Source organism: Pongo abelii, chromosome 1 (genome assembly GCF_028885655.2).
Source record: "Pongo abelii isolate AG06213 chromosome 1, NHGRI_mPonAbe1-v2.0_pri, whole genome shotgun sequence".
In the NCBI taxonomy this organism is placed as follows: Eukaryota; Metazoa; Chordata; class Mammalia; order Primates; family Hominidae; genus Pongo; species Pongo abelii.
In genome coordinates this window covers 179,109,047-179,124,565 of record NC_071985.2, presented here as the reverse complement: position 1 = coordinate 179,124,565, position 15,519 = coordinate 179,109,047, and the positions used below count along the sequence as shown (strand labels likewise).

The following is a 15,519-nucleotide window of genomic DNA, read 5'->3' as shown; positions in this document are numbered from 1 at the left end:
TTAGGAAACAACTCTTGATGCTACAGGGTTCTGGTAGAGACAGATCATCAGACCATAGATCATCAAGTTGACCATGTGACCAGGCCTGTTCATCATGAGCTGGATTCTGCCATATCCACCAACTCATAAGGTCAGGCAAAGCCAGCAGCACTTCCTAAGATAGAAATAGTACAACTGGGGTTGGGCATAGCAGGGCCAGCGGGCAGAAGATAGTTACCTGAGCAGGTGGCCCAGACATCTATGTCATCCACTACCTTTGCACCAGTACCTGCCTGTCCCTCATTTCACACCTTTGGCTGCCTGGGGAGCTCTTTATATCCAGCTGATAGAAGAGAAAAAAAGCCATGCCTTGTCCTTAGATAACCTATCTAAGTTCAGTGTGTGTGAGCAAGACAAAAAGAGATTGTGGCTGCACTGCAACCCCACACAGGGGCATCCTTGAAACACAGCAGAGTGGGGAGTCCTTCTAGTGGGCATAGCTTGTGGATCATGCACCTAGCCATCCACTGTATGTGGAAAGAGAAGGAGCCTGAGCTTAGACTATACATGGATCTCATGGGCAGTGGTGAATGGCTTGGCTGGTTGGTAAGGGGTCTGAAAGGAATAAGATTGGAAAATTGGAAACAAGGAGACCTGTGGTGGAGGCATGTAGTTGGACCTATAGGAGTGGGCACCAAGTGTAAAGATCATTGTATTCCATGTAAACACCCACCAGAGAGCACATACCATGGAGAAGCACTAAACAATGTACACACAGTTGACATCAACCAGTCTCTGAGGCCACCCCAGAGCTGACACAATGGGTGTATAAACAGCAACCATGGTGGTGTAGTAGTCCATTTTCACACTGCTGTAAAGATACTACCTGAGACTGGGTAATTTAAGAAGGAAAGAGGTTTCATTGACTCACATTTCTACATGGCTGGGGAGGCCTCAGGAAACTTACAATCATGGCAGAAGGCAAGGGGAAGCAGGCATCTTCACAAGACAGCAGGGGAGAGAGAGAGCGCAAAGGGGGAACTGCCAAACACTTTTAAACCATCGGATCTCTTGAGAAGTCACTCACTATCATGACAACAGCATGGGGGAAACCGGCTCCGTGATCCAATCACTTCCCACCATGTCCCTCCCTCAACACGTGGGGATTATAATTTGAATTGAGATTTGCTTGGAGACACAGAGCCAAACCATATCAGATGGTATGGCATGGCTCCCACTCACCAAGATTGATCTAGCTGTTGCTGCTGCTGAGTGTTCGGCCTGCCAGTAACAGAGACCAACTCTGAACCTAGATATAGCTCCATCCCTTGAGAACAACTAGCAGCCACTTGGGAAGTTGACTGTATTAAACCCTGTCTACCCTGGAAAGAGCTGTGATTCATTTTCGCTGGAATAGATGTGTATTCCAGATACGAGTTCGTCTTCACTGCTTGTAGAGCTTCATCCAGCACAACTCTCAAAGGGCTTATAGAATGTTTAATCTACTGGGATAGATTATGGGATCTATAGATTATGGATAGTCATACAGGATCCCATATGATTCCACAGCAAAGGAGGTGCAGCAGTGGGCACATGGTGACAGGGTCCACTTGTCCTTTCATCTACTGTGCTATCCTGAAGCTGCCGGCTTGGAACTGTGTCGAAGGCACAGCTGGGGCACCAGCTCAGAAACTCTGAGAGAAGAGCTGCCATCCTCCAGGGTGCAGCACATGTTCGAAATCAAAGATGCTTGGTCTCCAGTAGGTGGAATACATGAGTCCAGGAACCAAGAAATGAAAGCAGGAGTGCTCTCACTCTTACCATCACTTCTAGTGACCCACTTGGAGTGCCTCCTGTTCTCATAGTTCTGGGCTCTGCAGGTTTAGAGGTTTTGAGTCACAAAGGAGGAACACTTCCACTAAAAGAAACATCAAGATTACTATGAACTATTAGCTGTGACTGCACCCAGGCACTTGAGCTCCTCATATCAAGAGACTACTAGGCAAGAACAGTCACCATTCTTTGAGGGATAATTAATCCTGATCATCAGGAGGAGGTACAGCTGCTGTTAAGCAATGGAGGGTAGGGAGGTATATCTTTGGTACTCAGTTGATTCATGTGGAGACTTCTTGGTATTCCTTTGCCTAATTTTTTTTTCTTTTTCTTTTTTTCTTTTTTTGAGATGGAGTCTCTGTCACCCAGGCTGGAGTGCAGTGGCACCATCTCGGCTCACCGCACCCTCTGCCTCCTAGGTTCAAGCAAGCTATTCTCCTGCCTCAGCCTCCCGAGTAACTGGGATTACAGGCATGTGCCACCATGCCCAGCTGATTTTTGTATTTTTAGTAGAGACAGAGTTTCGCCACATTGGCCAGACTAGTTTTGAACTTCTGGCCTCAAGCAGTCCACCTGCCTCAGCTTCCCAAAGTGCTGGGATTACAGGCATAAGCCACTGTGCCCGGCCCCTTGCCCAATATTTATAAAATAATTATACAAGTGCCCAGACCGTGACCTGAGCAGGCTATGCTGACTTCAGGCTCAGCCCCCTCAGGGCTGAGGGTCTAAATCATGCCTCCGTGGAAGTGACGGAGACCGGAACACGTGCTGGCTGAGGGTAAGGAGGATCTAGAATGGATAGTAAAGAGGGAGATGATGACTATCAGTTGTGGCCTCAAGACCAGTCAGTGATGGAGGTTGTAGTTTGTCCAACTTTCCTAAGTTTCCCCCAGGAAAGGAGGCCCACCAGAACTTAAACCAAAAAGTAGAGGTGAGCAGCACAAGTGTGGGTTGTAGTGGACACCATCCTGTGCTGCCCAGACCCCCCAACCACCATGCTTGCTGGGCCTCTTCCCACAGCTACTGGGAGTGCTCTCAGTCAGCAGCCTTCAGCTGTCAGCCCCCTGGGAATTTTCCTCAATGGAAGAGTTACCTCACTGACATACCCCTTTCCCAGGCAGGTCAGTTCGAGGTTATGAAGGCCTGGCCCCACTGCCTCAACTTGACAACTCGGAACGGCCATCCCAGCTTCAAGAGCCTCCCATGGGACTGGCTGAGGTCTTCATACAGCATCAGAGCCCAATTTATCTCTCTGTGCAATCCTGCTTCCTTTCCTGCCCCCTTCCCAAGAGCAATCTGTGATAAACTTCCTGCATGCTCATCTCCATCTCAGAGTCTACTTTCCAAGGAAGTGGGCCTGTAACATAGCTCTTCTAGTTTTTGGTAACAACTCTAGAACAGGGGTCAGCAAACTTTTTTTTTTTTTCTTTTGAGATGGAGTCTCACTCCATCGCCAGGCTGGAGCGCAGTGGCGCAATCTTGGCCCACTGCAACCTCTGCCTCCCGGGTTCAAGCGATTCTCCTGCCTCAGCCTCCCGAGTAGCTGGGACTACCATGCCACCACACCCAGCTAATTTTTGTATTTTTAGAGAGATGGGGTTTCACCATGTTGGCCAGGATGGTCTCGATCTCTTGACCTCGTGATCCGCCCTCCTCGGCCTCCCAAAATGCTGGAATGATAGACATGAGTCACCATACCCGGCCAGCAAACTTTTTTAAAGGAACAGATAGTAAATATTTTAGGCTTTGTGAGCCATATGGTCTCTGTCACAACTATTCAGCTCTGCTATTGTAATACAAAAGCAGCTGTGGACAGTATGTAAATGAATGAATGTGGCTGTGTTCCAATAAAACTTTATTTACAAAAACAGGTGGTGGGCTGCATTTGGTTCATGGGCCTTAGCATGCCAAAACATGCTCTAGAGAAATACTTTTACATATGTGCAAAGGAGGCATGTACAAAGATTTTAATTGCAACATGGTTTGTAACAGCAAAATTTTAGAAACGGTCTAAATGCACATTTAAAAAAGAATGGTTAAATTGTACATCTGAAATGGTTAAATTGTACATCCAGATTTTGGAATACCGTGCAGTAGATAAAAAGAATGAGTTTAGGTTTGTATAACAGCACTGTCTAATAGAAATATAACGCAAACCACATACGTATTTTTGAATTTTCCAGTAGCCACATAAAAAATGTAAAAGGAAACTAATTAATTTTAATAATATATTTTGAGTCCAATATGCCCCAAATATTATTACTTTGACATGTAATCAATGTAAAAATTACTGGGACATTTTACATTTTTTGTACTAAGTCTCTGAAATGTGTGTATTTTACTCTTACAGTGCATCTCAGTTTGGGCTAATTACATTTTCAAGTGCTTATAGCCTCATGTGGCTAGTGGCTACTGTGTTGGACCACGCAAATTTATAAGTACTGACATGGGAACATCACTGAGACATATTGTTAAGTGAAAAAAGGAAGTTGCAGTACCATATGTACACTATGAACTATTTATGTAAGGGAAAAAAACTATTTCCATAGAAACATATTGAGAAAAGAAAAAAAAAAGATGTGTACAGATATACCCAATTTAGAGAGACGTTTTGGATGGGGTGAGGGGTTTTTGGTCAGGAGGGACTCACTCTCCTTGCCTGATTTTTTTAAATAAACTTTTCATTTTGGAGTGATTTTAGATACACAAAAAGTGGCAAAAATACAGAGTTCACGTATGCCCCTCACCCAGTTTCCACCATTGTTAACTTCTTACGATAGTGTGGTACATCTGTCAAAATTAAAAGTCCACTGTTGGTATACTACTATTACTGAACTCCAGACTTCACTCAGACTTTGCCAGTCTTCCCACCGATGTCCTCTTTCTGTTTCAGGATTCAGTCCAGGATCCCAGGCTGCACTCAGTCATCCTGTTTATCCTGTCTCCTCTGTTCTGTGAGTTTCTCAGGCTTCCCTTGTTTCCCATGACCTTGACAGTCTTGAGCAGTACTGGCCAGGTATTTCGTAGACTGTCCCTCAATTTGAGTTTGTCTGAGGATTTCTTCATCACTAAGTTGGAATTCAGGGTTTTGGGGAAGAATACCACTGAGATGAAGCACCCGTCTCATCACTTCACACCAGGGGGCACATGGCTTCCACAGGACTACTGACTGGTGATGCTAGCCCTGAGTGCTTGGTTACGTTAGCGTTTGCCAGATTTTCCCACTATGAAGTTGTCATTTTTCCCTTTCCATATTTTTTTTTTTGGAGGCAAGTCACCAAATCTAAACCTCACTCAAAAGTTAGGGGCTGGGGGTGGATTAAACTCCATCTCCTGGAGAGTGGAGTATCTACCTATATAATTTGGAAGTCTTCTTTAAGGAAGATTTGTCCCTTCTCTGCCATTTAATTTTTTTGATAATTTATTTATTAATATATAAATATGGACTCATTTATTTTATGCATTGGGTTGTAATCAGATTTTTTTTGTAGTGAACATAAATTCATATAATGTATTTTTTAATGCAGAAAACATACAAAAACCACATTGTGTGAGAAACAAGCTCTTACGATTGGCAAGGATTTTTCCTCCACAGCTTTTCATGTCTGCCTTTGAGTAGGATAATCATTAGCTTATTGTTGTTCAACCGTAGACATGCTATTTCAACTCTCCAGACCTCAATTTCCCCATCTAAGTAAGAGAATATTCTGTGAAATGGTCTCAGAGGTGAAGAAGGGGATGGTGTTTGTATGTTTGTAAGTGTCCACATATTTTGTTGCCTATTAATAGACCCTTAGTCCTTAATGGTTATCTTCTTTTATTTATGTTGGAAAATGAACTCAGAGCTAATAGCCCTTGAGAACATCCTGTAAACATAATCAATATTTATATCCCCCATTACAACCCCAAAGGGTTCGCCTTCCTTGCTCTTTCACCCCTTTAAGTGGGATTAGGTTTTCCTTTTATTCCTCAGCTTTTTCTCTAGTGGCTGAAGGCTAACCTGAGGCCTAGCATTCCCAGTCCTGCTGACTTCTTTGGCCTCATTCTTGTGCCTCTCATCTAGCTATGCACAGCCACACGGATGTCCTTATCGCCCTGCATCATCCCCAAATTCGTGTGTTGAAGTCCTCACCCCCAGTACCCCAGAATGTGACTGTATTTGGAGATAGGGCCTTTACAGAGGTAATTAAGGTAACATGAGATCATATGGGTGAGCCCTAATCCAGTATGACTGGTGTCTTTATAAGAAGAGATTAGGATGCAGACAGCACACAGACCATGTGAGGACACAGCAAGAATGTGGCCATCTACAAGCCAAGGAGAGAGGCCTCAGAAGAAACCAAACCCACTGACACCTTGATCTTGGACATCTAGTCTCCAGAACTGTGACAAAATAAATCTGTTGTTTAAGCCATCCAGTCTGTGGTACTTTGTTATGGCAGCCCTAGTAGAAGCTAATACACACAACCATGAATGAAAATGCTTCCTGAGCCAGGCGTGGTGGCTCACGCCTGTAATCCCAGCACTTTGGGAGGCCAAGGCGGGTGGATCATGAGGTCAGGAGATTGAGACCATCCTGGCTAACACAGTGAAACCCCATCTCTACTAAAAATACAAAAAAATTAGCCGGACGTGGTGATGGGCGCCTGTAGTCCCAGCTACTCGGGAGGCTGAGGCAGGAGAATGGTGTGAACCCGGGAGGTGGGGCTTGCAGTGAGCCGAGATCGCACCACTGCACTCCAGCCTGGGTGACAAAGCAAGACTCCGTCCCCAAAAAAAAGAAAAAGAAAAAAAAAGAAAATGCTTCCTGAATACCTTCCTCCTCTATGTCAGGCCCGGTGACAGGTCCCAGGCCGCAGAGATGAACCAGACGGGGGCTCACAGTCCAATAAGGAGACAAGTCATCCATCTATTGCAATCTGACATACTAGGGGCTGAGTGGGAGACTGTGGGAGCACAGTGGAGGGACCACCGAACTATGCTTGTAGAGGGGCCTGGCCCGGAGGGTATCAGGAAAGGTTTAGCAGAAATGCTGACTTGTGAGCTGGGTTTGAGATGTTTAAAGGAGTTTCCCAGGTAGGGAATGGCATTCCAGGTACAAGGAAAGGTATGTGCAAACGTGGAAGCTAGAAGGATGTCAAAGAACAGGAGTAAGTGTGATGTGGATGGAGCCAAAGTGCAGCAGGAGGAGGAATAGCCTGAAGTGAGCCTGGAGAAGGAGGTAGAGGCCAGTCTGTGGGTGGCCTGAGTGCTGGGCTGGGAATTTTTACTTGGAGAACTTTAAAGGTTTTGAGGTGAGGAAACTCCTAAGTAAAATTATGGTTACATGTATCAGGGGCTTACTACGTAGGTAACTATTTGTTAACCAGCAAATGTGGAGCACCTATAGCACATCAGGCGTTTTGTTATCTGTTTCCCTCTCCGCCTGAATGTGAACTTCTCCAGGGAAGGGACTGTCTGATTTATGTCTGTGTCCCCAGCAGATTCTGGTACAGATCAGGGGCTCTATACACATGCACTGAATGAGTAAATAATAGCCCAGGCAGGAGGCCAAGCCCTCCCTCAGCCATGGGTTTTCATGGTTCTGAAGTTGGTGCTGGGTCAGTAAATCTCTATATGTGCAAGAGCCCCGTCCCCTCCTGCCTGATGTAGACAGCAAGGCTCCCAAAAAAGCACTAAGGGTTGGATTACTTCAGAGCCAGAAAACACATAGCCTGTGGCAGGTTTACCTCTGAGATAAGCAGCCCACGTGGCGTGGAGATGAGTTGAGGCCAGCTCACAAGGGAGAAGCATCCAGCATTGCCACAGGGGCCTCCAGACCAGGACTTCAGCAGATCAAATAGGGGAGGCTGTGTGTTAAAGGGGAATCAAAATCATCAAAGCCCCAACCACCAGGTAGTGAACTCCCGTACAGGCTAGAGACTGTGCTGGGTACTCTGTGCAGTTTGCCTTAGTCTCCCAAATGTGACCCCACCCCTTAATCTTCTCTCCATCCCCTTATGCCTGATCCTGTTACCCAGTCTTCTTGGGAGCCCCTTGTCCCTTCTCTAATCAATTCTACACTCAGCAGCCAGAGTGGATGTCTAGAATATACCGCAGGTCATGTCACTCCCCTGCTCAAAACCCTTCAATGGGTCTGGGTGTGGTGGCTCATGCCTGTTATCCCAGCACTTTAGGAAGCTGAGGTGGAAGGATCGCTTGAGCCCAGGAGTTTGAGACCAGCCTGGGCAGCATAGTGAGATCTCTTTATCTCTTTACAAAAGAAAAAAAAAATAGCCAGATGTGGTGGCATGCACCTGTGGTCCCAGCTACTTTGGAGGCTGAAGTGGGAGGATTGCCTGAGCCTGGGAAGTTGAGGCTACAGTGAGCCATAATTGCACCACTGCACTCCAGCCTGGACAGCAGAGCATAACCTTGTCTGAAAAAACAAAACAAAACAAAAAAACAAAAAAACAACACAACCTTCCAATGTCTCCGATCACCCTAAGAATAAAACAAAAGTCCTTACAGTAGCTTACAAGGTCCTCCATGTCCTAGCCTCTGGCACCATCTCCATCTTTGTCCTACCCCTGGCTCCAGCCTCTCTGGTCTTCTGTCCCTCAAACTCCCTGACTATATCCCTTCCTTGGGGCAGCTGCACGCACTCTTCCCTCTGCCCAGCATGCCCTGATTGCCCCGAGGTGACTTCTTGTCCTTCAGTTCTTACCTCCTCAGAGAGGCCTACCCTGGCCACCCTCTCTAATTAGGCCCACACCCCCAAGTCACTCTCTGACACATCAGTGTTTTTTTCTTCATGGGACTTAGAACGATCAGAAGTTACTATATACACTTCTTTATTCCCTTGCTAATTTTTTTGCTTCTCCCACCAGAACTCTTCCTGGGAGCAGCGACCTTGTCCATCTCTCCTTCACTGGACCTCCAGTGCTTGGCATAGGGCTCAGCCCCGAGCAGGGCTCCATGCATGTGTGCTCATGAATGGATGGCACCCCCCCATGCCTCCAGGCTGGCCTCTGATAGTCCACGCAGCCGAGCAGACAGTCTGGGCTCCATGGGAAAAGCTAATCCCAAGCGTGTGGACCGACAGATGGTGTGGAGCCCAGAGCGGAGGCGCAGCTTTTATTAGTTTGAGTTGCTTTTGCTTGGAATAGGATTAGCATAAGTACCATCCCAGGCAAGTGGATAAGGTAAAGCTGTGTTAGTTACATTCAGATTTTGTTTCTCGGCCACAATCCTGGGCCAAACTTCTGCTGGGTCAGTCCAATTCATGCCTAAGGGTACTACTCAGGAAGGTCAACTGGAGTGGCCAGTCCCCTTTCCACATTGACCTCTAGAGTGGCCTGTCCAACTCCTAAGTCCAACCTTCCCACACCGGGCAGAAAGCTTTTTACTGGCCCCGTTGCCCCTGGGTGAGGCCTGAACACTTTATGATGATGAAGATGAAGATGTGATGATGGTAGCTATCACACAGCTCTCCCATGTAACCCTCACGACAACCCTGCAAGGCAGACAGTATCACTATCCTCATTTGGCAAATGAAAAGCTGATGGCTCAGAGAAGCTAAATGACTTGCCCAAGGTGACTGAGCCAGTAGGCCACAGACAGGCTCCAAATCCCAGTCTGGACCAATTGGATGGGCATTCCCAGGTGGGCCGGCCTCCCTCTCTGGCAAGGCTGTCATGCTCCCCCAGTGCCCTGGCTTCAGCTTTGGCTGGATCAGTGAGAAGCCAAGTCAAAGATCAAGTCAGGGAAACTCATGTTTTCTGGCTAAGAGGTATCACTACCCTTAATCTCTTCACTTTCTCTTCAGCTCCATGAAAGAGCATTTAACTTTTGGAAGGAGTCATTTTCCACAAAGAAACAGTTCTTAAAAATCACTGTGGGTCAGGCTCACTGGCTCACACCTGTATTCCCAGCACTTCAGGAGGCCGAGATGGGCAGATCACTTGAGGTTAAGAGTTCAAGACCAGCCCAGGCAACATGGCAAAACCCCAATTCTACAAAAAAATACCAAAAAAAAAAAAAAAAAAAAAAAAGCCAGGCATGGTGGCGTGCACCTGTAGTCCCAGCTACTAGGGAGGCTGAGGTGGGAGGATCACTTGAGCCAGGAGGATGAGGCTGCAGTGAGCTAGGATGGCGCCACTACACTCCAGCCTCGGCGACAGAGACTGTGTCTCAAACAACAACAAAATCACTGTGTAATAATGTGTATAATAACAATAAAAGCTAACATTTATGGAATATTTATTAAGAGCCAAGACTATGCTCAGTGCTTTTCATGCATTATCTCATTGTTTGAAATTTCAATAATTTATGTGAATAAAGGAATTCTGCATATGTGATTTTTTTTAAATAAGAGATTATAAAAAGGCGAAGAGAGAAAAGTAAGTCTCCCTGCCTCCTCTGCACTCCCGTGTCCCTCTTCCCCTTCCCACAGACCACACTATGACCAGTTCCTTTTATCCTGCAGAGAGAGTCCATGAATGACCCTCGACAGTGCTTTGAGGTAGGTATTATTATTCTGGAGTTACATATTAGGAAACTGAGGCTCTGAGACAGGAAGTCACTTTCCCAAGGTCACACCACTTCAGGGCAAAGCTGGGAGTTCACCCCAAATGGGCTGACTGAAGCCCATGTGTTGAGGGTCACCCTGCCTCCCACAAAGAGGGGAGAACCAGAAAGTTGAGCTGAGCAGTGTGTGCTAGGCAGCCAGCTGGACTTGCTCACAAATAGGCTTTGGCTGCATACACTGGTCTTGAAGAATTCAAATTTGGGCCTCAGCAAACTGGCAAATTATAAGCTGTCGCAGACCATCTAGGTTATTGACAAAGAGTCAAAGCTGCAAATATTACAATCCTGAATCCTACCAGTCATCGTTCTTGCTGTTTCCTGCCTCCTTGCGCCTCTACATCCTTGGTTGGTCATTTGCAGGCGTCAGCTCAGACAAGCTGCTCAGTATAAAGAAGGTCGTGGGAAGCAGAGGAGGCAGTTTACAGCTCTGCAGCTCTAACACCCGGGCTAGGCCTCAGCTCTGCCCTCTGTATGGCTGGGGCAATCCTGTCCCTCTCCAAGCCTCAATGTCTTCACTTGGGAAATGGGAATCATTCTATCTAATCAAAAGGTTTGGAGATCCTCTCAAGTGAGGTAATGAAACCCAAATGATGGTAATTAGCAAAACTCCATGCAAATGTAATATAATTTTTTTTTTTTTTTTTTGAGATGGAGTCTGGCTGTGTCACCCAGGCTGGAGTGCAGTGGTGCGATCTTGGCTCACTGCAACCTCTGCCTCCCAAATTCAAGCAATTCTCTGCCTCAGCCTCCAGAGTAGCTGGGATTACAGGCACCTGCCACCACACCCAGCTAATTTTTGTATTTTTAGTAGAGACGGGGTATCACCATCTTGGCCAGGCTGGTCTTGAACTCCTGACCTCCTGATCCACCCACCTCGGTCTCCCAAAGTGCTGGGATTACAGGTGTGAGCCACCGTGCCCAGCTGCAAATGTAAATTTTTAGTAACAATAAAGGAAAGTTGGAATAAACCTAGTAGCCTCTATGTGAAATAGGCTGGCTTACCTCACACCTGCTATCCGCTCACTTCCTTCATTCCACCCACCAACCTGCATTTGTAAAATTGTTTACAGTTTGCAAAATCCTTTTCATCCTGTTTCATTAATCCTTGTCCAAGCTCTATGAGGCAGGAGGTTCCAAAGATTCCTTCTCCTGATGTCCCACACTGCCTTCTCTCTGGTCATGACTGCCCAGGGGCAGCAGGGGCTGAGGCTGGGCCCCCAAAGAGGGAACCCAGGTTCCTTGACTCCTGGTCCTCTCCTCTCTGAACCTGAGCAATCTCAACAGTGACGTGCAGGTGATAATCACTCCCAGTTGACGGATCAGGAAACTGAGGCTCCAAAAGAAGAAGTGACTTGCCCAAGGTCACAGAGCTGGTGAGAGGTGGTGTGGTCCTCACACCTGGCCATATCACTGCCCTGCTTAACACCTGCAGTGGCTGCCCTGGCCCCCTGGCTAGAAGTCATGCCCCTGAGCTTGGCTTTTGAGGCTTGCAGTGATCTGGCCCTCACCTCCCTCCCCAGATTCATCTCTCGGTGCCCTTTCTACACCTCTGCCTTTCCAACTGTGTCATCATTCCCCAAACGCGCAATGACTTCTCAACCCCTTGTCTTTGCACCTGGTGTTCCCTCTGCCAGGCTGCCTGTGGTCTCCTGCCCATCCTTGATTAATCCCTCCTATGCTCCCTTTGACAGGTACCTGACAGAATGAGCTTTCCTTGTTGCCATCATTACTGTACTGATCATGTCGCAGAGTGGATCAGACCCTAGGCTTTGGAGCTAAAACTGCTTGGGTTTAAGGCCTGGCTCAGCCACTTATTAGCTGAGTGATCCTGGATAAGTTCGTCAACACCTCTGTGCTGTGGACATGTTTTCTCAGTTGTGTCATGAAGGTCCCTCCTGGGATTGTTGCAAAGAATAAATAATACATATAGAACAGTGAGCACAGGGCCTGGCACAGCAAAAGCACTCAATATATGCTACCTCTTATTATTTTCTATTATTTGTATTTGGTGATGCCTACCATCTACCCGTCCCTGTGCTGGGCATGCCTAGCTGACCCAGATGCAGTCTCTGGCTTCAGTCCCCAGGGGAGAAGACAGGCAGGTAATTATCCCATGATAATGCATTCATTCTGACCAAGCCACTGTTTTGTTTAAATCATCCCCCGCCTGTGTTCATGAGCTCTAAAGAGCAAACACCATTCTGCAACCACTTCTTCCTCACCAGACACGGACTGGGTCCTCGTGTCCCCACCCCACTGCGTGTCTCATCCATGGGGAATGGTTTTGTGAGCTCCCCTTCTCTCCATGTTAACCCCAGAGTCAGGCGGTTCCCAGAGTGCAAAGGAAGACTCAGCTGCAGCACAATTTATCTCCCTGGGCTGCTCCCTCAGCTGAGATTTATGGGCTGTGCCTGTCACAGTGACCCTGCAGGCTCAATTACAGATCTGCTTCTAGGCTAGACTGGGGCAGGAAACTGCTTAGATTTGCCAAGTGGCCCCGAGGGAGAGCCACAGGCCCTGTCAAACATGGGACCTCCGAGGGCATGGGGACCATTTAGCTGCCTCGCTTGTCACACACAAGGAAACTGAGGCTAGACACAGGAAGACACGTTCAAATCTCCCACCAGTGAAAACAGGCCCATCATGAAGTCTAACGTGGGCCCCTGAGTGCCATTAAGGGAGCTTATTTTACTATATGTGAGTATATGACTTCATTATTACTCAAATAGTTTTCTTTTTATGTAACAAAAATATTTACTATGGAAACATGCTTTGAAACTTAAACCAAAAGCAAAATATTGTACTCCCATAAACAAAGACCCTATTCTGTCCCCACAAGCACATTAGAAATGTATTAGATGAAACTTAAACATTGCCTGGCTTCACTGGCTGGTGGTTACAAAATAGAGTCCCATTTTTGCCAAAAGAGACGACGACCCTGAGCTCCACTTCTACATAAGCAGAAACTTATCCTTCTCAGAAGCTCCCCTAGTTATTCCTGGGAGTCCCCAAGAATAGCCACAAGCAAGCCTGTCAATTGCGGTCACCATATTTGCCGGTTCTTCCTCTCCAACTCTGGCTCCTTGCTCATCAATATCCTCAGTTAGTGAGGCCTCTGGAAGGAGTCCCATTGCTGCTGCTGTTAATGGTGCCTGCAATGAGGACAAAGGAATCAGGGGCAAAGATTCCTTATCCTGGTGCTCCACACTGCCTTCTCTCTGGTCATGACTGCCCAGGGGCAGCAGGGGCTAGGCCTGAGCCCCCAAAGAGGGAACCCAGGTTCCTTAACTCCCAGTCCTACAAAGTACAGAGTGGAGTCTGACTTACCTGCCTCCCCCCCTCGTAGATTACAACTTATCAGTTGAGAGTTCTTGGTCAGGCCACCTCTCCTCTCTGTACCTGAACAATCTCAACACTGACATGCAGATGATAATACCCACTTGGAACGGTCGTCATGAAGATCAGATGAGGTCACAGACACACAACGCCTGGCACATAGTAGGTGTTCACTGAATGAACAGCTGTTACCATTATTATTATTCTGTCTGAGGCTGTTTCTCCAGAAATAGACTCTAAAACATTGATTTGAGACAAGTGGTTTATTCGAGAGGTGAGTCAGAGGAGGTATTGGAACACCTATAGAGGTGTTGGAAGGTGAAACAGGGAGGAAAAGAAGCCAACAAAGGGTGTGTTATCAAGCTGATTTTCGCTGTAACCAGACAGGGCTCAATTCCACTGAGGATTCCTGGAAAATAGGGTACAACAAGCCTTACAGTTATCCCTATCAAGGGGCAAGGGAGATGGGGTATCTATCCACCAGGAATTGTCTGGGATTTGCTGCAGGAGAACGGATATTAGCTCGCTAACAACTTTCCTGCATGCATGCAGGCCAGGCCTGGTGGGCTCCAAGGCCAGAGAAAGTCCTCAGGCAGAGTCACAAGGGCTGGCCCTTAGAGGCTGTCAGGTCAGCATGCACAGAAATGGTGAGCATCAAGGAACACAGGCAGGACACTTTCAGTATCTGCTACAAATGCCATGTAGGGTTACTTCCTCTGAAAGACAAGACACTGAAATCTCTTTTAGGCCAGGGGAGCACAGGAGGAAGGCTACTTGGGGCCTGGTTCCAGCTGCCATCTTCTAATTGAACTGTGGCCTTATTCTGTACCACCTCTAGTCCTCAGTTTCCTCTCCTGTCAAATGGGGAGTTCAAAGCAGATGGATCTTGAGGTCCCAACCAACTCTCAGGAGTTCCTGAATTCATCTGGCTTTTTGGTTTGAGACTCACAGCACCCCCTGGGGAGAGGTAGGAGGAGCCAGTGTGATTGTACCTGTTGAGAGGGGAACTTCCCTTCAGACTCAGAAGGAAAGTGACTAGGCCAGTGATTCTCAATGTGGATTCCCTCCACCTGCAGCCTTCCATCACCTGGGCACTTGTTAGAAAATGAAAATTCTTGGGCCCCACTTTAGACCTATTAAATCAGAAACCCTGGGGCTGGGACCAGCAATCGACAACCCACCTTTAACAAAGTCCCCAGGGAGTTCTGACCCTGGACATGCTCAGGTTTGAGGCCAAGGTCAGACAGTGAGCTAAAGGCAAAGCTGGAGCTGGAACCTAAGTCTTCTTTCTCCCAGGCGTCCTTTGAACCATCTGCACACAGGGCCCAACCTGGGCGTCGATGCTCCTAGTGTCTCTCAGCTCTTCCCAGATGCCTTCCTTCCCCACTCCCATCTGATGTGCCTGGGGCTTATTACAAATCTCAGCTTGGGGAGAGGAAAAGAAAACTAATTTTGAAGTCCTAGAAACTCTGGCAGAGCAGCTGGAAGCTTCTAGTTATCCCTTCTGCATACACCTACTTCCCAGGGCCGCTGAAAAACGGGGGCGTCTAGCAGTGTTTCCCAAGGTCAAACAAAGCTCTTTCTTCTGCAGACAGCCTTGGTCACAGCATCAAGGAAGGGCAGGGTTGGGTAGGTTTGGGGTGAGGTCTGGGGGTGGGTTGGGGGGTGGAGGGGTGGAATGCAGCTAGTGAAGAGTGCAGTAGAGTCCCTACAGATCCTCCAAGAGTGGCAGTTGAAATGCCTGAGAAGGGAGAGGACTTAGCCAAGGTCACTCAGCCAGATCTGGGCCTCCTGACCATGGCC

At 47.4% G+C, this 15,519-nt stretch overlaps 1 protein-coding gene across 4 annotated transcripts in view; it reads left to right on the top strand.

Moving 5' to 3' along the window:
* Window positions 1–6,226, top strand: part of TCEANC2 (transcription elongation factor A N-terminal and central domain containing 2) — a 55,024-nt gene extending 48,798 nt beyond the window's left edge. The window contains exons 6-7 of one of the 4 annotated variants that reach the window (XM_063718741.1): window positions 4,706–4,766; window positions 5,465–6,226. The gene's annotated coding sequence lies outside the window, so the exon portion shown is untranslated. The other 3 variants (XM_063718719.1, XM_063718727.1, XM_063718735.1) reach the window with 3 other exon arrangements.
* The last annotated feature ends 9,293 nt before the right edge of the window (window positions 6,227–15,519 follow it).